Source organism: Hevea brasiliensis, chromosome 3, assembly GCF_030052815.1.
Source record: "Hevea brasiliensis isolate MT/VB/25A 57/8 chromosome 3, ASM3005281v1, whole genome shotgun sequence".
Taxonomy (NCBI): domain Eukaryota; kingdom Viridiplantae; phylum Streptophyta; class Magnoliopsida; order Malpighiales; family Euphorbiaceae; genus Hevea; species Hevea brasiliensis.
This window is the reverse complement of record NC_079495.1, coordinates 26,533,847-26,557,894: the sequence shown is the minus strand read 5'-3', so window position 1 is coordinate 26,557,894 and position 24,048 is coordinate 26,533,847.

The window sequence follows — 24,048 nt, the reverse complement described above, 5'->3', positions numbered from 1 at the left end:
AATTATTCTTAAGAAAATCTCTTAAATTAATTGCATCTTATGCAACTATTTAAAATTTCTTAAAATAATTGCCCCAATGGAGGGCCTATGTTATAATTACTTTAATTATAGCATTTCCAACTTAATCATTTGTTTGGAAGATTTTATGGTCATTCTAATTACTATTAAGGTCTCACTTTGCACATTATCCATTTAGCATGCATATATCATATAATTGCATACATTCCCATACATCTCATGCATTCATGGATAAGCAGTAAATATGGTATGATCATGGACTTTCTAAGGGATTCAATTCAGAGCCACCAAGAATTGAATCAGGGCATTCCTAGGTGCATTTCATTCATTCATTTTACAAGAGTTGCTGAAGGAGTACATAATCAACACTTGATCTTGAATTCCTCCCACTCGTCCCACCAATGCTCTTGACCTCCTTGAACTTCTTGCAATCCAATATTACATAGTAATCCTTGGCATACCAAGGCGAATTTACAAGAACTTAAATAAATGAAATTACAACCCAAAAATTATTACAAACTTAATAATACATGCCCAAAATAAATTAAAATAAATTAATTAATTTACAATCCCAAAGAAATATAAAAGAAATAAATCCAATCACATTGGTCTTTTATAGTCCATGATCATCCATCATGCATATCACTATTTAACAATTAAATAAAACATACATACTTATATTAAATTGAATATCTCATATTCAACTTAAAAATCCAGATTTGAATATGATTCAAATAAATTTAAAAATTCAGATTTGAATCTCATTCAAACAAATTTAAAAATTCAGATTTGAATCACATTCAAACAACTTTAAAAATTCAGATTTGAATCACATTCAAACATTTTTTTAAAAAATCAGATTTGAATCACATTCAAACATTTTTTAAAAAATCAGATCTGAATTTTATTCAATCAATTTTAAAAAATCAGATTTAAATATGATTCAAACAACTTTAAAAATTCAGATTTGAATCACATTCAAACAACTTTTAAAAATTCAGATTTGAATCACATTCAAACAATTTTTAAAATTCTGATTTGAATCATAATTTAATTGTGTGATTAAAACCACTAATTAAACACTTTAATTAGTCAAAGAATAGGCCTTAGATCATACAACAATTGCAGAATTAAAAGCCAAACCTTGAACCACCCATGGTAGCCAAACCATGCGCACCATTGATGGTCTTTTTTCAAGTATGCCGCCACCTTGCTTTGCAACCAGCAATGATCAATCATCTCATGATCAAATCACACAATTAAATCATATAATCAACAATCTAAATGGCAAATATAGTGGCTCTGATACCAATTGAAGGAACGGAAGCGTGAAAAACACAAGTTTATACCATTGAATTCAAAAATTTTTACCTAGGGTCACATGCATCATGCAAGATTTATTTTTATCTATTTGATTTCAATGATAAACAACATATTAAAACTCTTTTAATATGTTTTTGGATCTGTATTTGCCATTTAAAATTTTAAAATTAATCAGATTAATTTTAGAACCCTAGATTAAATCAAGAACGATTACACTAACCTCTTGATGTACTGCAGCGTGTCTGCGCCTTTGAGATTCGTCTTCAGGACACCAGATGTTGTCCCTCTAGCTTGTCCACACCAAGAACACCTATGGCAGCCCTTGAACAGCTTCTAAAGCTTTTTCTATTAATTAGAAATTCAAGTTCTGCCTTTTAAGAGATTAGAGATGTAAACAGGACACTAGAAACAATTTCTAGCGTTCTTGATTCAAGAGATTGATGGCTAATCTCTTTGAATTGATGAGAGATGAAGAAGAATAGATGAAAACCCTCAAAGTGGCGTGACAAAGGAGAGGAGAGGCTGCTGGTTATTTTTTCTTTTCATAACCACACTTAAATAGCTAGGTTAACACATTAAACCCTTGCCACATGTCACCCTTTGATTAGCTCTAGGTTTAAGTGACCCAATCACATTGTGCCAAGTGTCAAACCTATATTTAATCTTGATTTTAATCATCTTACATGATTAAAAAACATTTGGCAAGCTTATGTGTAATCCCATGTGTCACCATCTCATGGTGCCACGTGTCACACTGTGAAATGACCAAAATGCCCCTGTGTCTTAATTTTGAGTTCTTAACCCAAAATAATTATTTTCTTCTTCTAATTAATTTATATCAAATATAAATTAATTAATTAATCTCTATTAATTAATTTCTCATCAATTAAATTCATATTTAAACACTTTAAATATAAATTTAATGTATACTACACATCCAATAATCTAGATTTAGTTTCAAGTCATGCTATGGACTTTGCAATTTAATTGCAAACCAAACCTATTTAATTAATCAATTAAACTCTTTAATTAATTAATTAATCATATTTAAATAGGTGATAACTTGTGTATGTGTGTGACTTACTAGGCTCATCACTAATTGGCAATGAGACATGATATCAACTCTTAATATCATTAGAACTCTTTCTTACCATAAATGATTTCTCTAAATCATTTTATGAACCTCATAGACCATGGTTAACACCTAGCATAGCATGCCATGGCCACCCAATTAGTAATAAGGTTTACCTTAAATGAACCTAAAATCATATGTTACCATGCACTAGAATCTCTCTGTTACAAAATCCCAACTCAAGCTGGAGTCATGGTTTATGTCAAACTCCATTTGCTATGAATATTATGTTCTCTTTTAATTTTAGTTCTTGATTAAAAAGATTTTTCTCATCAGAAACTCTTTTCTGAATAAATCTATCTGTCCTGGCCAGGAACTTGAAACATCAAGAACAATTAAATGAACATAGGATTTTATCTCTATTTACTTAGAGGAACAGATTCCATCTTGATCAACACCTACCTCCATAAACTAGTAGGAGCCAACAGATGCCCATATACCCATACACAGTATAAGTATGAAAGCAGTATCAAACTCAAACTACCTATATACAAGATAACTGTGCTATCTCAGGTCTAAAGATCATATGCACTGATATGATTTATGACAAAACATTGACAAGAGTAAACTCCATGTGCTTGTCATAAGTGTCACTGGTTCGGCCTACTTATCATTTATAAGTGCCTATCATGTTTGTTATATGGCATGAGACTCACCATTCCATCTTATTTATATCTCATATAAATAACTTGGGAACAAACATGAATACAATCTTTCTGGATAAGTCATGTCCTTATTATGAAGTATCATCGATTGTGAACCTATTTATGATACTTTGTGCTAGAAATATTGTCACTCATATTCTTAACAACTTAAGAATAATATTTCTAACAAAATATCAATGGACCTTTTCTATTACACATAAATATATTATGTAAACGGAAAAGTGGAAATGCCTTTATTAATAAAAATATGTACAAGATACATACTAAATGATATGCTCTAGGGCATACTACTAACATATGGAACCATCATTCGGGCTAAGAAGCTACTTGGGAATGAGAGGAGGATATGAGGAGATAGCACCCACAGCTGTTCGAAAATTGATACCAGATAAAATTTCGAGACGAAATTTATTTTAAGAGGGGGAGAATTGTAACACCCCTAATTGTATAACCTAGTATATTTCACTATTTCAGTGATCGGTGTCGGTCCGGATAATTAAGGGGATTAGAATCACATCTTAGACACCTAGTTAAGCCCTGAATACAAATAATTAGAAATTGTCAAATAGTTAAGTATAAATAAGAAAAATAGAACCAAGTTGGTGCACAGAAAATCTGGGTAAGTCCAATCCGGCCAGCCATGTTCAAATGGCTATAACTTGAGCTACAAAACTCCAATTAGAGTGATTCAAAAAGAAGAATAAAGTTAAGACAATAAGGAACAATTTCTATGAAGAAAACATAGCCAAATTCTAACAGCAACATGACCAATGGAACAGTGCAAAATAGGATACAAAAACTAAAAATTTATAATTTTGCCTAAAGGACTTAAAATTTGAGAAAACAACCAGAACCAACAAGTTAGGTAACTAAAATGTGGTATGTGTGTGAAATTAGAATTCTCATATCTATTAAGCATTAGAAAGTCAACAAATTGACTTAAATAGTGTCATGAATAGTAACCCCAAAATACAAATTTCAAAGAACGTCAAATTAAGCATAATAAAGTCAGATTTGAAATTATTTTAGACTTATGATAATTTATGGTACTGAAACACTGTAAAACTGTGTGTTTCAGTGGAAAAGAATATCGGGAAAGAAGCCGAGGAGTTGAGTCAAGGCCAAGAGGTGACTCGTATAAGGTTTATGCACAACATAGAATTTTTGTAAATTTTCTTCTGCACATTGTTTTGAATGAATTGAGATATGAAATTGTGACACAATTGAATTGAAAAGTTTATTATGCTTTTGATTTAAATTGTTGAAAGATTAATTGTTTGTGTTTGAAATGGCAATAAATGTTTAGTAAATTGTTAAGATAGTTTTGAAACCACAGTGTCATGACCATATATTGAATACCTCACTAGTATGACTTGTGGGGGAAATCAGTTTCAAATTTTGATTCCTTTTCTGGCTGAAGTGTTGAGGTGTGTGCCAGTAGAAGAAGAAAAAGAATGGGTTCCCATATATTTGAGCTAGCTAGCCTTGTGATGTGACTTCTCCTTAGCCTCTAGTTATTGAGATGATATTTGTTTCGAATGGCATGATATAACTGTGTGTTTTTATGAAATTTGTTTTGAGACTTTCGAAATGAAATTGTTTGGATTAAATGCATATAAATCATGTTTTGTATTTATTTCTCATATTCAGTTTAATTTTTGAATAAGTATGATTTAAATTTTGCATAAAGGTTATTTTAGTATGTTGTGCACCACTGAGTCCTAGTACTCAGCGATGGCTATTATTGCTGTCGCAGATATAGAGACTAGAGGAGCAGCAGAGTGAGCTGCTGAGGATTGTGGAGCTACCTACCCTGAAGTTTATCGGGTATATTTTACACCATGATTGTAAAAATTATTTTGATGTATGTAAATGTATGGACATGTAAAACTAGTCATGAGCAGTTGTATAAAGCTTGTAATAAATTTTGGTTTGGATTTTTCCTAATATAAATTTTTGGAATGATGTATATAAATTGTTTTATCTTTAATGAAATATGAATGGAAATATTTTATTTTAATTTGAATGAAATTAATTAGTAGTATTTTGATGATGTTGAAGTTTGGAATTTGAGAAATGATGTTGAAATTGGTTGGGATGGATGTTGATTTGATGAAGTTGATGAGATAAATCATTGGAAGTATTTTTCACAGGTATTTGAAGAACTATTTTATCAAAATACATATGGCACTTTACTGAAATTTTCCTAAAATTTGTGGAAAAATAAAATGGGATAAAAATACTAACTAGTATTCAAACTCTAATTAAATGTTTTAATACCTATTAGAAAATGCTCACCACTTATAAAAGTAAGAAAATTGTTTTAAAATCCCTTGTAGGGTACTTAATGAGTTATCAGTAGGTGAAGTTCGGTAGTTCATTAGGTATTCTACGAGATCATGCTATGCCTTACAAAGGGGTAAGGTGTGACACAGTAAGCTTTATACTCAAGTTCAACAGGGAGATGACATGTTTTTCCATAAACCAGTCGGAAGGGTGTTGTGCCAATTGGGGTTTTATATGCAGTGTGGTATGCCTATAGTGCATCATCTAGCTTCTTGCACCAGTCCTTCTTGGATCTATTTACAGTTTTTTCCAGAATTTGCTTCAGTTCCCTATTTGATATTTCTACTTGACCGCTGGTTTGAGGATGATAAGTTGTGGCCACCTTGTGAGTCACTCCATACTTTTTCAGTAGTGTTTCGAATTGTTGGTTGCAGAAGTGGCTTCCTCCATCACTGATTATTGCTCGCGGTGTGCTAAATCTTGTGAAGATGTTCTTCTTAAGGAACCTTGTGACCACTCTAGCATCGTTGGTTGGTGTCGCAATTGCTTCTACCCATTTTGACACATAATCAACTCCAACCAGAATATGCTTATTTTCATGGGAAGAGGGAAATGGGCCCATGAAGTCTATTGCCCATACATCAAACAATTCTATCTCGAGTATACCATGCAGTGGCATTTCATTCCATCTTGAATTGTTACCTGTTCTTTGGCATTGATCACAACCTAGCACAAAGGATCTTACATCCTTAAATAAATGTGGCTAGTAAAATCCTGCTTGCAAAATCTTAGCTGCAGTTTTTGAGGTGCCGAAATGTCCTCCATATAGTGATGATGGTAGTGATAAATGATATTTTCCATATCTTCCTTTGGTATGCATTTTCTTATCAGCCCATCATTACATCTCTTGTACAGTAGAGGTTCCTCCCATAAGTAATATCTCACATCATGTAGGAATTTCTTCCTTTGCTGATAAGTCATGTTTGGAGGCAGTACCCTGCATACAAGAAAATTAACAAAGTCAGCTTACCATGGAGCTTTGGAGAATGCAAGTAAATGCTCATCAGGAAATGAATCATCAATTGGCAAATCTTTGAAGTCCTCTGTGTACTCCAATCTTAGTCTAGAAAGATGGTCAGCTACTACATTTTTAGATCCTTTTTTGTCTTTGATTTCAAGGTCAAATTATTGCAGTAGTAAAATCCATCGAATCAGCCTTGGTTTTGCTTCCTTTTTGTTCATAAGGTACCGGATTGCAGCATGATCTGTGAATACAATAACTTTTGACCCAATGAGGTAAGATCTGAATTTGTCTTGTCACACCCTATCCCTTGTAAGGCACAACATGTTCCCGTAGCATACCTAATGAATTATCGAACTCCACCTATAGATAACCCATTAGTTATGCTACAAAGGATTTTAAAACAAACCATAACTTTTTATCTTATCAATTCTTTTGTGGAAAATCAATTCTTTTGTGGAAAACTGCATGAGAATAGTTAAAATTCCATGTAAACATTCATTGGAAATAATGATAGATTAAATATTGCAAAAGTTACATTTTCATAAGTCTCAAAGTAAAATACAAAATAGTTACAAACTCAAAATGTGATAGCAATGCAATGCTTTTAAATACAAACTGCTCAATGTCCGTACATCCATACATATAGGTGCAAAATACATCAAAAGGAAATTACAGGGGTATACCTACAATATATACCCATAAACAATACCAAAATGCTGCTTCCAAGTCTCTCACTCGGCAGCCTTCTCCTTTCCCTTACCTGCGACAGCATAAAGAAGCTATCGCTGAGTATATCACTCAGTGGTCACAACTAATAACTTTAAAACTTAAGGTAAAACACAATTTGTCAAAGCAAAATAAATCACATTTTTCTTAAGCATGAAAACTTCACAATAGTTCTAAGTTCATAAGAACCATTTATTGGAATAACATTTCAAATGAGAAATCATACTTCATAAATCACAATTCACAAAGCATTAGTATTGCTAACATCAACACACAGTTTAGGCCATGACACAAAATTTCACGATCAGTGCCGTGTTGTACACCATGACAAAGCAATCTCAACCTCACTAACCGTTATTAATGAGGGAAGGGCTAGCTAGCTAATGAGTCTCATGTAGTCTTACCCCAATAACCGTTATTAATGGGAGACATAATCAATATCAATTATCAACCCCAAGTAGCCGTTACTACTGGGGAGTTCCGAAAGGGACTGTCATGCTAACTGTGGTTTCAAAACAGTTTCCAAAAATTTCTCACTCAACAATCACATTTATAAACCAATAAACACATTTAATTTCATCATAATATTCATATAAAGGTGGCAACACCCAAATTTCTTAAATGCAAGAGAAAAATCATATTTCAACCAAAGTAAACTTGTTCAAAGCAAACTCATTCAATTTAACACATTCCAAGCAATTTACAAGTTTAAAAACGAAGAAAAGGTTAATTGTGCACAAACCTTCAATGCTCTCCTTTCTCTTTACTCACTATTCCTTGTCTGTTCTGACTTCTTTTTTTATTGAAAATACACAAATAAAAAACCTCAATACCAATCTCAATTGCTGCTAAAAACTCATTAAATGCATGTCTAATGCATCCCAAGTTAGCTTTGTAAATTTTAGAAAATTTTGGTTTTGGACAACTTGGTGCCCCAATCTTTGAACCCAATTTTTACTTAGTTTCGATAATAATTTGGTGAGGTGTTCTTCATGAAAATTGTTTATCTAGGTCTTAACTTTATATTTCCTTTTTGAATCACCTAATTCGGAGTTGTGTAGCTCAAGTTATGCCCAAAACACGATTACTGTTCACATCACTGTTCATGTTGTAGATTTAGTTTTGGCAGATTTATCGATCCAATTTCGTTCAGCAATTTGGTTAAGTTAAGTCCATAATTTGGTCTAATGTTCTTCATATGAAATGTTCTACTATGTCTTAGGTTTCCATCGGTTCAAGAATCGCCTAAATCAGAGTTTTCTAGGGAGAGTTATGGCCATGCAAAATTTACTATTCATATGGTAAATCTACAATTCTACAAATTCAGTGATTCAACTTTGCTCATCAATTTGATTGGGTTAAGTACATAATTTGGCCTCAAGTTCTGCATATGAAATGTTCAACTATGTCTTAGGTTTCCATCAGTTCAAGAATCACCTAAATCAGAGTTTTCTAGAGAGAGTTATGGCCATGCAAAGTTTACTGTTCATATGGTCAAATTCTACAGGTTCCAGATATCTGTCTCCAAGTTCAAGCCAAGTTTTAGGAAATTTCTGGGCAGTTTCTAGGTTGGGTCTCTTCATGAAAATTCTAGCCCTATGTCTTAAGTTTCATTCCCAATTGGTTTCACACCAATTGGAGTTGTGTAGCTCAATTTATGGGCTGTCAAACACACTAAACTTAGTGTGCAAATTCTGCCCTGGGTTCAATTTTTTTTCATTTCTTTAATTATTTTCACTAACCAACCTCAATTCACATTTAATTCACCCAAAATGACTATAATTTAGCATTGACACATCAATGGCACTTCCTAGCACAAACCTCACAATTTTCAAACACCAAAGTTTGTAATTTTCCCTAATCCTACCATTTCATTACCTCCATTCATCAACCCAATGTCAAATCAAACTAAATAAACCTCAAATGACCATAATTTAATACTACACACTCCAATTTCACTCTCTAGCACTAAAACCCAATTTTCCCATGAACCCTAATCTCCCATAATTAAATTTATACACATTTCATGCAATTTCTTTGCTCTAATCATGCATACTACTTCAACTAAGCTTGATTTTATCATCATTTTCATTGAAATATATCAAATCCTAATTTTTCTCTAATTTGGCCAAAACCCTAGTTTAGGTTCCATGCATGTTTCCTTTCATTTTCTTATGAGATTTCATCATAATCTAACTTAATTTAAGGTTTGTATAACAAAATGAGCATTAAAGAACTTACCTCTTGATGACTTCCTTCCAACTCCCCAAATCTTCAATTTTCTTCTAATCTCTTGTTTTCCCTTGCTTTTAATCTCTAAATCAAATATTAATTTGATGCTCTCTACCAATTATATGCAAAACCTATAGAGGAAAAGCAAGGAATTGAGTTTTGAGAATGGGTGTCAATGGAGAAAGAAGGAAGAAGAAGAAAGAAAGACAGAGAGAAAGGGAGAGAGTGGGTGGTAACTAAATGGGAAAGAAAGGGACGTCTTCTTTTATACTTATTTATTCCTTTTTAATTCATTTAATGAGTTGTCCAGAGCCCATTGGTCCCTTAAATTTTAATTAGGTCAAAAATGAAATTTAAATTCTAGATTTTTGCCTCTTTTATTTTCTTTTCACTTTTACTCTAATCTTTCCCTCAATATTTCTTCATAATTCAATATTTTATTTTTATTTAATTTAATTTACATTTTGGTCAAAAGTCAACTCTTGAAGTGAATTGACCAAAATGCCCCTCATCGGGTTATAATCCTTTTTTTTTTTGATACCCGTTAAATCCTTAGGTCTTTGGTTCACTTGAATTTTTATTGTGTCTATCTCAATTAATTTTCTATTTATTTTTGGTCCTCAAGGTGTCTTTGAATAGTACTAGTCACGGACAAAAAATGGTGCTATTCATAACTCGGAGGTTCGGGGTGTTACAATTCTCCCCTCCTTAAAAATAAATTTCGTCCTCGAAATTTACCTGGTCTCAGTCTCTGAATAGCTGTGGGTGTTGCCTCCTCATGTCCTCCTCACGCTCCCATGTAGCCTCCTGGCCTGAATGATGGTTCCACAACACTTTAACTAGAGGTATCTGTTTGTTCCTCAGCTGTTTTACCTCATATGCCAAGATCTTTATGGGCTCTTCATCATATGTCAGGTCTGGATTCACCTCAATCTCTTTTACTGGCAAAATGTGAGAGGGGTATGATCTTTACCTCCTCAACATGGAGACATGGAAGACATTGTGAATCTTTTCCAACTCCGGAGGCAATGCAAGTCTATATGCCAATGGACCCACTCTTTCCAAAACCTCATACAGCCCAATGAAGCGAGGACTTAGTTTCCCCTTTCTACCAAACCTCATGATCCTCTTTCATGGGGAAACTTTCAAGAACACCTTGTCACCCATACTGTACCGAATATCTCTTCTCTTTAGGTCAATGTAGGACTTCTGTCTATCCGTTGCAACTTTGAATCTGTCTCTAATGAGCTTAACCTTCTCTTCCGTCTGCTACACTAATTCTGGGCCAATCAACTTCCTCTCGCCCACTTCATCCCAACACAAGGGAGTTCTACACTTGCTGCCATAAAGTGCTTCGTATGGAGGCATCCCTATGCTTAACTAATAACTATTGTTGTAGGCAAATTCAATTAAAGGCAAGTGTGTGTCCCAACTCCCTTCAAACTCAATCACATAAGCCTGAAGCATATCCTCCAAAATCTGAATGATCCTTTCAGATTGGCCATCTATCTGTGGATGGAATGCTGTACTAAAGTTCAATCTAGTTCCTAGGGCTTTTTGGAGACTACCCCAAAATTTAGAAGTGAACCTTAGGTCTCTGTCCGACACAATAGACACCGGCACTCCATGTAACCTCACAACATCATCAATGTACAGTTTGGCCAATCTTTTCAAGCTGTAAACCATCCTCACTGGCAAAAAGTGTGCAGACTTGGTCAATCTATCAACAATAACCCAAACTGAATCATGATTCTTTTGTGTACGTGGAAGTCCTGTTAGGAAATCCATAGTGATTCTTTCCCATTTCCACTCGGGAATTAGCAATGGCTGTAGCAACCCTGCAGGCACTTGGTGTTCTGCCTTTACTTGCTGACAAGTTAGGCATTTGGTAACATGTTCTGCAATGTCTTTCTTCATTCCTCTCCACCAATAGTGCTCTTTCACACTTCTGTACATTTTGGTTCCACCGGGGTGCATTGCAAAAGGTGAATCATGTGCTTCCTTTAAAATGGTCTGCCTCAGTTCAACATTCTCAGGAATGCACATTCTGCCCTTATATAATAATAAGCTCTCATCATTTACTGATAATTCTGGTTTCTTGCCATCCCGAGCCTCTTCCATCAACTTCACATACTTATCATCCTTCTGTGCAACTGCTTTAATTTGTTCTGCCAGCATTGGCTTCACTTACCAAGTAGCTACCATCTGACCATCTTCATTAATCTCCAAATTAGCATGCAATACCCTTAACTCATGCACCATGGACAACAGAGAAACCCTCAAACTAGCCATAGTCTTGTGACTTAAAGCATCAGCTACAACATTAGTTTTTTCAGGCTGATAGTCTATCAAACAATCATAATCTTTTATCAGCTCTAACCATCTCCTCTGCCTCAAATTTAACTCCTTCTGTGTGCTCAAGTATTTCAAACTTTTATGATCTACGTATATATAACATCTCTCTCCATACAAGTAATGTCTCCAGATCTTTAAGGCAAAGACAATGGCTGATAGCTTCAAGTCATGTGTAGGATAATTCCTCTCATGCAGTTTAAGCTGGCGTGAAGCATAGGCAATGACGTTTCTATTTTACATCAACACAAAACCCAATCCGTTATGAGAAGAATCACTGTATATGGTATACTCCTTACCCAAAGTGGGTAAGGTTAAGACTGGAGCTTCAGTTAAACACCTCTTTAACTCATCAAAACTTTCCTGGCACTGATCAATCCACTGAAATTTTACATTTTTCCTAAGTAGCTTGGTCAGTGGAGATGCTAGCATGGAGAATCCCTTCACAAACCTTCAGTAATACCCAGCTAAACCGAGGAAACTCCAAACTTCCGTGACATTTCTAGGTGGCTTCCAATTAAGAATGGCTTCTACTTTGCTAGGATCCACCTGGATACCTTCTGCAGATACAATATGCCCCAAAAATGTAATCTCCTTTAGCCAAAACTCACATTTCGATAGTTTGACATACAACTGCTTCTCCCTCAAAGTCTGCAATACTATCCTCAAGTGCTTGTCGTGTTCCTCTGCATTCTTTGAGTATACCAAAATATCATCAATGAACACCACAACAAGCTGGTCAAAATATGGCCTGAAGATAGTGTTTATTAGGCCCATAAAAGCAGCTGGAGCATTAGTCAACCCGAATGGCATTACCAAGAACTCATAGTGGCCATACCGTGTCACACCCTATCCCTTATAAGGCACGACATGTTCCTGCAGCATACCTAATGAATTATCAAACTCCACCTACAGATAACCCATTAGTTATGCTACAAAGGATTTTAAAACAAACCATAACTTTTTATCTTATCAATTCTTTTACGGAAAACTGCATGAGAATAGTTAAAATTGCATGTAAACATTCATTGGAAATAATGATAGACTAAATATTATAAAAGTTACATTTTCATAAGTCTCAAAGTAAAATACAAAATAGTTACAAACTCAAAATGAGATAGCAATGCAATGCTTTTAAATATAAACTGCTCAATATCCGTACATTCATACATATAGGTACAAAATACATCCAAAGGAATCACAAGGGTATACCTAACATAAATGCCCACAAACAATACCAAAATGCTGCTTTCAAGTCTCTCACTCGGCAGCCTTCTCCTTTCCCTTACCTGTGACAGCATAAAGAAGCTATCGTTGAGTATATCACTCAGTGGTGCACAACTAATAACTTTAAAACTTAAGGTAAAACACAATTTGTCAAAGCATAATAAATCACATTTTTCTTAAGCATGAAAACTTCACAAGAGTTCTAAGTTTATAAGAGCCATTTATTTGAATAACATTGCAAATGAGAAATCATACTTCATAAATCACAATTCACAAAGCATTAGTGTTGCCAACATCAACACACAGTTCAGGCCATGACACAAAATTTCACGATCAGTGTCACACCTTACCCCTCCGTAAGGCATAACATGATCCTGTAGAATACTTAATGAACTACCGAACTTCACCTACTGATAACTCATTAAGTACCCTACAAGGGATTTTAAAACAATTTTCTTACATTTTGGAAGTGGTGAGCATTTTGGTAGGAATTAAAAACCATTTATTCAAAGCTTAAGGACTAGTAAAAATTTTTGTGCATTTAAATTTTGCCGCAAATTTTATAAAAATTTTGACAGAGTTCCCTCTGTATTTTGAGAAACCAGTTCTTCAAATACCTGTAAAAAGCACTTCCAAAAAATATTTCACAACTCCCAACCACCAATAATTCTCAAATCAACTCAAATCAATTCATTCCAAAACAGTTCCATAATCCAAGTCAAATTTGTCAACTCAGCATATTCAATAATTCCATTCACAAAACATAAAGTAGGAAATTCATATGTACAAATATTAAATTTACAGAAGAAAATCCAAAATAATATTATTACAATTTATTTACAACTGCTCAATTTACATTGATACTTATGACATTACAGTATTTACATCAAAATAACCATAAGGGTATAAAACAATACCCTAACAAAAGGGATCAAAAAGTTCTTGTCAATCCCGCAGCTCACTCTGCTGCTTTCTCCTTGCTCTTATCTGCGACAGCAAAATAAGCTATCGCTGAGTATAAAAATACTCAGTGGTGCACAATAAAAATTTAAAATGCAATAAATAAATCATTCATTGCCAAAAGCAATTCAAATGTTTCTCAATCACATTTCAATAATGATCGAAGTTCATAATAGCAACCTTTTGTCAAAAAATCTATTAAACACAGTTTAGTCAAACAATTTCATAAACACAGTGTTGCCAAAGTCATACACAACTTAAGCAATGACACAAAATTTCCGATCAATGCCGCGTTGTACACCACGACAAAGCAATCTACAACCCCATTAATCGAAATCAATGAGGGAGGTGGCTAGCTAGCTAATGAGTACTCATCCGATCTACAACCTCAACTGGTAAGCCAGAGAGGGAAGAAAATAATCGATCTCAACCCCATAAATGGAGGAGGAAATGTGATACTGTCATGCTAAGTGTGAACATAAAATCAATTTAAAACAATTATTTTCAATAATTTATGAGAGATCCCAAACAATTTTCAAAGTCATTTTTGTAGTCACAAAGTGGCAACACAATTCATAAATAACACAGCGACTTCATAAAGTATAGCAATTCAAATTTTCAATTGGAAAACAATTACATAAATTTATTGTGCACAAACCTGACTGGAGTCGCCTCTAGGCCTTGACTCAGTCTCTCCGAGCTTCCAAGTCTTTTTCAGCTGAAATACACAATTTCATAGTGTTTCAGTACCATAACTTAACATAAGTCCAAAAATAAATTTAACTTCACTTTAACTAGCTCTATTGCGTTAAATTCGACGTTCTCAAAGTTTTGTGTTTTGGGTTACTATTCACTGCACTATTCAAGTCAAATAGTTGACTTTCTAAAGCTTAATAGGTATGGGAACTCCAACTTCACCCACATACCACATTTTGGTCACTAAACTTGTGGTTTTGGTCGTTTACTCAAAGCTTAGGTCGTTTAGGCAAAATTGCCAATTTTCGATTTTGGAGTTCTAAGTTGCACTATTCCATTGGTCGATCTACTGTTGGAATTTGACAAAACTTCCTTCATAGAAAATGTTCCTTATTATCTTAAGTGTATTCTCACTTTTGGATCACCTCAATCGGAGTTTTGTAGCTCAAGTTATGGCCAAAATAAGTTTCTTATTCACGCAATCGCTCATACCGCAATTTAGGTCTTTGTGATTTTTATCCAACTTTGGTCAGTAATTTGATCAAGTTAAGTTCATAATTTGGTCTAACTTTCTTCAGATGAAATGTTCTATTATGTCTTAGGTTTCCATCGTTCAAGAATCGCCTAAATCCGAGTTTTCTAGAGAGAGTTATAGCCATCCAAACCTTACTGCTCAACTGAAAATCTGCAGAGTTGCAGGTTTGGTAACTCAACTTTGCTCAATAATTTGAATGGGTTAATGGCATAATTTGGGGTGATGTTCTTCATGAAAGTTTTAAATCTATATCTCCTCTAACCCCTGGCCAAATTTCAGGTCAATTTGACCTGTCTAACTCGAGTTATGACCAAATGAACAGTTACTGTTCATTTGGTCAGTTTGGTGCAGTGGCAGCCTGCTATCATTTCACTTTGGTCAATTGTTTCACCAAGTTTTAGTCAGTTTTTGGCCATGGTTCCTTAATGAAAATTGTGCTCTTTTATGTCTATTTTCATCTCCAATTGGTGGCATATCAATTGGACTTGTAAAATTTGAGTTTTGGTCCTTCAAAGTGGGTTTGGTCATGCTGCCAGCAGCATGACCATTTACCTCCGAATTTAGTTTTCATTCCTATCATTCCCACACAAGTTATTTGGTTATAATTGACCATTATTTCACTTCACAATAGGTCAAACATGCCATTTATGCATTTCTCCAAATTTTACCTCAAAACCCTAGGCCTCCAAACCCTAATCACACTAAATTGTTGCATTTAACTAATTCAAAACATTTAATCATGATCATTCAACACCAATAAGCTCACATACACCTTTAATTTCACCAAGTTCATGCATACACATCCTCAAACCCTAGTTGACTAAAATTTAGGTTTGGCCCTTCAACAATTTATTTCATTTCATTTTTCAACAATTTCTAAAGTAATTCAACTACTTAATAATGAATTTAAACATAATATTAAAAACTAACCACTAACCTCTTTTGTTGAATTTTCCCTCTTCAAATCTTCTTTCTTTCCTCTTCTTTTTGTTGTCAAGATGCTTGTTAAAGTCCAAGAACAAGACTTACTTAAAGGAGTTAGGGAGTTTATAACATAAAATCAAGCTTTTGAAAGCTTGAGAAGGGTGTTAATGGTGGAAATGAAATGAGATAAATGAGGGAGAAGGAGTGATGGGAATGGAGAATAGAGAAGTAATCAAATTTTTTTTTCTTTTCTTTTATCTCTTTTGGCTTATGGAAGACCACAAATTAATCACAAATTCCAATTTAATAATTCACTTAATTAATTTGTTTATGACATCATTCATGATGTCATCAACTTTGACTTTTCCATCTTTTTTTTTTCTATTTATTTTTTTCTATTTGTTCTTTAATTTAATTCTCGATTCCGAAATTTTCTTTTCTCCAATTTTATTTGACAGTTAGGTCAGGAGTCAGCTCTCAGGGTCAATTGACCAAATCGCCCCTCGCCGGTTCGTCCTGGTTTGCAAATAATCTAATATTTCTTCCGGTTCCCTGACCTAATTATTTGACTGACTTAACAGTTCTTTTTCGTGATTTTCTCTTTTCCACTGTGTTCATAAGGGTCCTAAGGACCGCAGCGTCACTTTTTATGGTTTGAAATTTGAGTTTAAAACGACTTGTGATCGTTCAGGAGGTCACTCATCGCTGTGACTCTCGGCTCGTTTAACCTCTTATGTTCTGTTTTTCTTATTTATAGTTAACTAATTAAACATTACTAATTATTTGTGTTTATGGCTTTTCAAGTTGTCTTAAGTGTGGCCCTAATCCCATTAATTGTCCAGACCGACACCGGTTACCGGAACAGTGAAATATACTAGGCTATGCAACGGGGGTGTTACAATTCTCCCCCCCTTAAATAAATTTCGTCTCGAAATTTTACCTGGTGTCAATCTCTGAACAGCTGTGGGTGTTGTCTCCTCATGTCCTCCTCTCGTTCCCAAGTAGCTTCTTGGCCTGAATGATGGTTCCACAGCACTTTTACCAATGGTATCTGCTTGTTCCGTAGCTGCTTCACCTCATAAGCCAGAATCTTTATGGGTTCTTCTTCATATGTGAGGTTTGGGTTCACTTCTATTTCTTCTACTGGTAGTACATGAGATGGGTCTGATCGATACCTCCTTAACATCGACACATGGAAGACTTTATGTATCTTCTCCAACTCTGGAGGTAGTGCCAACCGATATGCCAAAGGACCCACTCTTTCCAGAACCTCATATGGCCCGATAAAACGAGGACTTAGTTTCCCCTTTCTGCCGAATCTCATAATTCTCTTCCAAGGAGAAACCTTGAGGAAAACTTTCTCACCCACTGCATACTCAATATCCCTTCTTTTCAAATCAACATAGGACTTTTGACGGTCTGATGCAGTTTTAAGTCGACCCCTGATCACTTTGATTTTCTCTTCAGTCTGTTGAACAATTTCGGGTCCAATCATTTTTCTTTCACCCACGTCATCCCAACACAACGGGGTTCTACATTTCCTGCCATACAAAGCTTCATATGGAGGCATCCCAATGCTTGATTGGTAGCTGTTGTTGTAAGCAAACTCAATCAAAGGCAAGTGTGTATCCCAACTACCCTCAAACTCAATCACACAAGCCCGTAGCATGTCCTCCAAGATCTGAATTACCCTCTCGGATCGCCATCCATGCGTGGGTGGAATGTAATCAAGTTCAATCTAGTTCAGTGGCTCTCTCAAGACTACCCGAGAATCTAGAAGTGAACCTAGGATCTCTGCGATACAATGGATACCGGCACTCCATGCGCCTCACAATCTCATCAATGTACAACCGCCAATCTGTTTAAATCGTAGTCCATCCGGATCGAAGAAAATGAGCAGACTTAGTCGATCATCGATAATGACCCATACCGCATCATGACTCTTACGTGTCGCGGAAGTCCTATTACAAAATCCATTGTTATTCTTTCCCATTTCCATTAAGCCTTTGGTAGTGGATGTAACAACCCAGTGGGTACTTGATGCTCTGCCTTTACTTGCTGACAAGTTAGGCATTTGGACACAAACTCTGCCACATCTCTCTTCATACCCATCCACCAGTAATGCTCCTTTAGCCCTCTATACATTTTTGTACCACCAGGGTGCATGGCAAAAGGAGACTCATGTGCTTTCTTCAAAATGATCTCTCAAATCAACATCATTAGGAACACACATTACGCCTCGGTGTAGCAATAAACCATCATCTCGATTGAGAACTCGGTTTCTTGCCTGCCGGACTTCTTCCAACGACCGATACCTTTCATCATTCTGAGTAGCTATTCTGATCTGATCAATCAACACTGGCTGTACATGCCATGCAACTGCTGCCTGCCCATCATCATTAATCTCTAAACTGGCATGTAATAACCTCAACTCATGTACCAAAGACAAAGGAGTAACCCGTAGACTTGCCATAGTCTTGCGACTTAGGGCGTCAGCCACAACATTAGCTTTCCCTGGCTGATAGTCTATCGCATAATCATAGTCTTTATCAACTCTAACCATCTCCTCTGTCTCAAATTCAACTCTTTCTGGGTGCCCAAATACTTCAAACTCTTATGATTTGTGTAGATGTAACATTTCTCCCCATACAAATAATGTCTCTAGATCTTAAGAGCAAACACAATGGCTGCAAGCTCCAAATCATGTGTCGGATAATTCCTCTCATGCGGTTTTAGCTGGCGTGATGCATAGGCAATGACATTTCGATCTTGCATCAACACACAACCTAACCCGTTGTGAGAAGCATCGCTGTAGACTGTATATTCTTTACCCGGTGTGGGTAAAGTCGACTGAGCCTCACAAACAGCTTTTCAATTCATCAAAACTCTGTTGGCATTTATCCGTCCACTGGAATTTTACATCTTTTCTAAGCAGCTTAGTCAATGGAGATGCCAACATGGAGAATCCCTTCACAAATCGACGGTAGTATCCAGCTAAACCCAGAAAACTGCGAATCTCCGTGACATTTCTGGGTGGCTTCCAATTAAGGACAGCTTCAATCTTGCTAGGATCTACCTTAATACCTCTCACGATACTATGTGCCCCAAAAGGATATCTCCTTCACCAAAATTCACATTTAATGATTTGGCATATAGTCGCTTTCTCCCTCAAAGTTTGTAGTACAATCCATGGATGTATATCATGCTTTTTGCATTCCTCGAATAGACCAATATATCATCAATAAATACCACAACAAATCGGTCGAGGTATGGTCTCAAGATAGTGTTCATCGGATCCATAAAGCAAATGAGCATTAGTTAACCCGAATGGCATAACCAAAAACTCATAATGGCCATAGCGGGTTCTGAAGGTAGTTTTAGAAATACTCTGCTCTTGTACTTTCAGCTGATAATAACCTGATCTCAGGTCAATTTTGGAGAACACAGCTGCACCCCTCAACTGATCAAACAAGTCATCAATGCGGGGCAATGGATATCTATTCTTTATTGTCACTTTATTCAACTGCCGATAATCAATACACAAACAGAGAGTTCCATCTTTCTTCTTTACAAACAACACTGGCGCTCCCCAAGGTGACACACTAGGGCGGATAAAGCCCTTGTCAAGCAGTTCTTGCAACTGCACTTTCAACTCTTTCAATTCTGCAGGTGCCATTCTGTATGGTGTTATGGAGATTGGGTCCACACCAGGCATAACATCAATTTCAAACTGCACTTCTCTTTCTGGAGGTAATCCTGGCAATTCTTCAGGAAATACATCCGGAAAGTCACATACAGTAGGAATGTCCTCCAATGCTGGACTCCCCACTCGGGTGTCTATCACATGTGCCAAGTACGCCTCACACCCTTTTCTAATCATTTTCCTGGCCAATGCAGCTGAAATGATGTTTGAAGGCAATAACTGTCTCTCCCCATGTATTACTACATCACCATACTGAGGGAGACCAAAAGTGATCTTGATCTGATCAATCATGGCGTGATGCTTGGCCAACCAATCCATGCCCAAGATAATGTCATAATCTTTGAAGGGCATTTCAATTAAATCAGACAGAAAAGTGTTTCCTTGGATCACCAAAGGACAATCTCTATATAGCCTATTTACCCTGACCTCCTGGCCTAATGGACTAGTTACTAACACATCATAGTCCATTGGTACACACTGAATAGCAGTAGAACACATCACACTAGCACTAACATATGAATGTGTGGAGCCAGGATCAAATAATACATACACATCTTGGTCAAGGATGGAGAAAATACCAGCTACAACATCTGATGTTTCAGCCTCTTCCCTCTGACGCATGGTATACACTCTGACTGGTGCGCCACTAGGTACTGGCTGGTTCACAGTGCTCTGACTTCCAGGGGTGTTACCAGGACCCCTACCTCTGCCTCTACCTCTAGCAGCTGACTGTGACCCTCTGGGTGCAGAGACTTGGGCTGATCCTTCAGATGTAGTGAAAGATCCAGACCGGCGCGGACTAGTGCAATCCTTAGCGAAATGTCCGCTTCCTCCACAGTTAAAACATGCACCAGTAGCCTTGAAACAAACCCCACCATGAGTTCTACCACACGTTTCACACTGCCGGACCGATAGAGCTCCTCGGGTGCTGCTGGTCTGTGACTGCATCGGGTGGTCTTTGGCCAGAAAATCTGCCTCTGCCTCTACGGGAGCTAGATCCCCCAAACTGTTTCCTCTTCCCAGAACCACTTCCAGATGCTTGTTCAGTAGTCTTTTCAGTTTTCTCTTTCTCTTGTGAACCCTTCTTCACTGCCCCTTCAGATTCTATCCTTTCTAATTCCAAGGCTTGTGAGATCAATTCAGCAAAATTCTGATGTCTGAAACCCACAACTTGCATTCTCAGACTCTGCCTTAGCCCGAACTCAAACCTCTTGCATCTGTCTCTGGGGGTGGAGACTAAGCTTCCAGCATAGTGGCTTAGCCTTGAGAAATCTCTCTCATATTCTGCTACAGTTCGGTTCCCTTGTTTCAAACTCAAAAATTCTTGTAACTTCATATCCACATATGCATCGGGAACCCATTTCTGTCGGAACTCCCTCAAAAAGTCTGTCCATGTCAGCACAGGTGGCTCAACTAGGCTATGGGGGATGGTCTTCCACCATTCAAACGCATCCCCTTGCAACAAGGAAACAGAATACTCAAACTTCGCTTCTTAGTACCGCAGCTTCCTGAAAACTCGTTCCATTCTTTCCAACCACTGTTCTGCCTCCAGTGGATCCACAGTGCCTTTAAACTCAGTAGCCCCAAATTTCATCAGTTTTTCATATTGCCGAGCTGAGGGCTGTGGTTGTGCTACAGGTACTAGCATTTGAGCTTGAGGTGGCACATTACCCGCCATTTGCTGAAAGAACGCAGTCATCTGTTGTACAAATTGAGCAGGAAACTGCGGTGCTGGAGCAGGAGCTGGAGTGGCTGACCCACTCACGTTCGGGAGTGCTGGGGCTTCCCCTTGAACCTCAGCCTCAACAGATTGTTCTTCGGAATGATCTCCTCCTTCCATTCCGTTTTTCACAATTTTCTACTTCCTAAGATCAAACACAAGGAGGTTGGCCTCCGTTAGTGCATATTCATGATGTAAATAGGTCATATGTATCAATTAAAGACACTTGAGCAGTTGTACTTATCAATAAAATGTCCATACATATAATCAAAATTTATTGAAAAACCATGCTCTGATACCACTAAAACATGTCACACCTTACCCCTCCGTAAGGCATAACATGATCCCGTAGAATACTTAATGAACTACCGAACTTCACCGACTGATAACTCATTAAGTACCCTACAAGGGATTTTAAAACAATTTTCTTACATTTTGGAAGTGGTGAGCATTTTGGTAGGAATTAAAAACCATTTATTCAAAGCTTAAGGACTAGTAAAAATTTTTGTGCATTTAAATTTTGCCGCAAATTTTATAAAAATTTTGACAGAGTTCCCTCTGTATTTTGAGAAACCAGTTCTTCAAATACCTGTAAAAAGCACTTCCAAAAAATATTTCATAACTCCCAACCACCAATAATTCTCAAATCAACTCAAATCAATTCATTCCAAAACAGTTCCATAATCCAAGTCAAATTTGTCAACTCAAAGATATTCAATAATTCCATTCACAAAACATAAAGCAGGAAATTCATATGTACAAATATTAAATTTACAGAAGAAAATCCAAAATAATATTATTACAATTTATTTACAACTGCTCAATTTACATTGATACTTATGACATTACAGTATTTACATCAAAATAACCATAAGGGTATAAAACAATAACCGTACAAAAGGGATCAAAAAGTTCTTGTCAATCCATGACTCACTCTCTTGCTTTCTCCTTGCTCTTATCTGCGGACAAAATAAGCTATCGCTGAGTATAAAAATACTCAGTGGTGCACAATAAAAATTTAAAATGCAATAAATAAATCATTCATTGGCAAAAGCAATTCAAATGTTTCTCAATCACATTTCAATAATGATCAAAGTTCATAATAACACCCTTTTGTCAAAAAATCTATTAAACACAGTTTAGTCAAACAATTTCATAAACACAGTGTTGCCAAAGTCATACACAACTTAAGCAATGACACAAAATTTCCGATCAATGCCGCGTTGTACACCACGACAAAGCAATGTACAACCCCATTAATCGAAATCAATGAGGGAGGTGGCTAGCTAGCTAATGAGTACTCATCCGATCTACAACCTCAACTGGTAAGCCAGAGAGGGAGGAAAATAATCGATCTCAACCCCATAAATGGAGGAGGAAATGTGATACTGTCATGCTAAGTGTGAACATAAAATCAATTTAAAACAATTATTTTCAATAATTTATGAGAGATCCCAAACAATTTTCAAAGTCATTTTTGTAGTCACAAAGTGGCAACACAATTCATAAATAACACAGCGACTTCATAAAGTATAGCAATTCAAATTTTCAATTGGAAAATAATTACATAAATTTATTGTGCACAAACCTGACTGGAGTCGCCTCTAGGCCTTGACTCAGTCTCTCCGAGCTTCCAAGTCTTTTTCAGCTGAAACACACAATTTCATAGTGTTTCAGTACCATAACTTAACATAAGTCCAAAAATAAATTTAACTTCACTTTAACTAGCTCTATTGCGTTAAATTCGACGTTCTCAAAGTTTTGTGTTTCGGGTTACTATTCACTGCACTATTCAAGTCAAATAGTTGACTTTCTAAAGCTTAATAGGTATGGGAACTCCAACTTCACCCACATACCACATTTTGGTCACTAAACATGTTGGTTTTGGTCGTTTACTCAAAGCTTAGGTCGTTTAGGCAAAATTGCCAATTTTCGATTTTGGAGTTCTAAGTTGCACTATTCCATTGGTCGATCTACTGTTGGAATTTGACAAAACTTCCTTCATAGAAAATGTTCCTTATTATCTTAAGTGTATTCTCACTTTTGGATAACCTCAATCGGAGTTTTGTAGCTCAAGTTATGGCCAAAATAAGTTTCGCTCACGCAATCGCTCATACCGCAATTTAGGTCTTTGTGATTTTTGATCCAACTTTGGTCAGTAATTTGATCAAGTTAAGTTCATAATTTGGTCTAACTTTCTTCAGATGAAATGTTCTATTATGTCTTAGGTTTCCATCGGTTCCAGAATCGCCTAAATCCAAGTTTTCTAGAGAGAGTTATAGCCATCCAAACCTTACTGCTCAACTGAAAATTTGCAGAGTTGCAGGTTTGGTAACTCAACTTTGCTCAATAATTTGAATGGGTTAATGGCATAATTTGGGGTGATGTTCTTCATGAAAGTTTTAAATCTATATCTCCTCTAACCCCTGGCCAAATTTCAGGTCAATTTGACCTGTCTAACTCGAGTTATGACCAAATGAACAGTTACTATTCATTTGGTCGGTTTAATCTTGATGCTGACTGCT